The following is a 1,209-nucleotide window of genomic DNA, read 5'->3' as shown; positions in this document are numbered from 1 at the left end:
GAAGGTGAGCACAGACACCGGGAAACCTGTGGCAGGTGGGAGGGCACAGCCCATCTCCATCTGTGGCCTGGCCCAAGCTCCGACTTAACAAACCAACACCAGTAACAACAACCAAAGTAAGGAGACCACTGCAGGTAGCTCTGCACAGGCAGATGGGGCCACCAGCCAATACATGGAAGATATGCTATTATTTCAAATTATGGAAATGCTTCTGCAGTATCAGTTCAGTACTTCAGAAATGCTGTAAGAATACTCAGGGCTCCCTGTTCCTAAGAATACCCCTCTATAACCCCAAAGCCTCCGTCAGCGGTCCCACTTCCTCTCCTAGTCAAATCTGGAGAAGGCAGCTTCTATTTGTGGTCTCCACACTCATTTATTCACCTGTGACTCGTGGCAATTTGATTTTTGACCCAATCAATCACAGATGTCAAGTACAATGGCTACCAACCATTTGATCATTCTTCCTTTAACCTCTCTTGTGCATTTCAAGAGCCAAAGGACCTGCCTGAAACCCTTGTTGCTGTGGAGCATCCTTCCTTGCTGCAGACCCAGGAGGAGTTCCTGGGTGGTCCAAAAGGTTAAGTGCTCAGTTACTAGGCGACAGGTTAGCGATGTGAATCCATCCTGAGCCCTGGTAATGTGCTTCTCAAAGGTCACAGCTTCGAAAGGCCTAGGGAGCAGTTCGACTCTGGCCACAGGGGCTACCACATATCCGAATAGACTCAAGGGCGACTTCATGAGGCCAGGGAGGCGCACATGATTAGCCCACGGCCCTGTGGCTGTCTGGGTAACCCCTCTACTCTGGGTCTGCAGCCACCCTCAGTCTTTGGGGCAGGCAGGGTGGTGATGATGATGAGGCTTTCCTGTGGAAGAAGACCAGGGAGAGGGAAGCAAACCCAGGCCCTGACTTCTGACATGGAGCTACCTCACCAATGAAACCCAGTGCCTTTGAGTCGGCAGCTTTACCTAACAGGAAAGGCCACGTGCTTTGTTTTTGTGTCTTTTAGTCCACTTCTGTCCAGTCTCTTTTGCCAGACAGTCTCCTCCCACATGTCCTTTCATACTGGTGGGTTCCTTGTGAGTTCAAGTTTCCCTTTCTCTTTCTATTACACACACTGCCCTTATCCTCTCCAATAGTTTTAACTACCACCTACCTACAGATGCCTCCCAAACCTCGCCAGTGCTAGCCTTTCTTACAATCTTTAGAAT

Source organism: Echinops telfairi, unplaced genomic scaffold (genome assembly GCF_000313985.2).
Source record: "Echinops telfairi isolate 266 unplaced genomic scaffold, ASM31398v2 ScPeMD7_2;HRSCAF=8, whole genome shotgun sequence".
Lineage (NCBI taxonomy): Eukaryota > Metazoa > Chordata > Mammalia > Afrosoricida > Tenrecidae > Echinops > Echinops telfairi.
Note: the sequence above shows the minus strand (reverse complement) of the source record.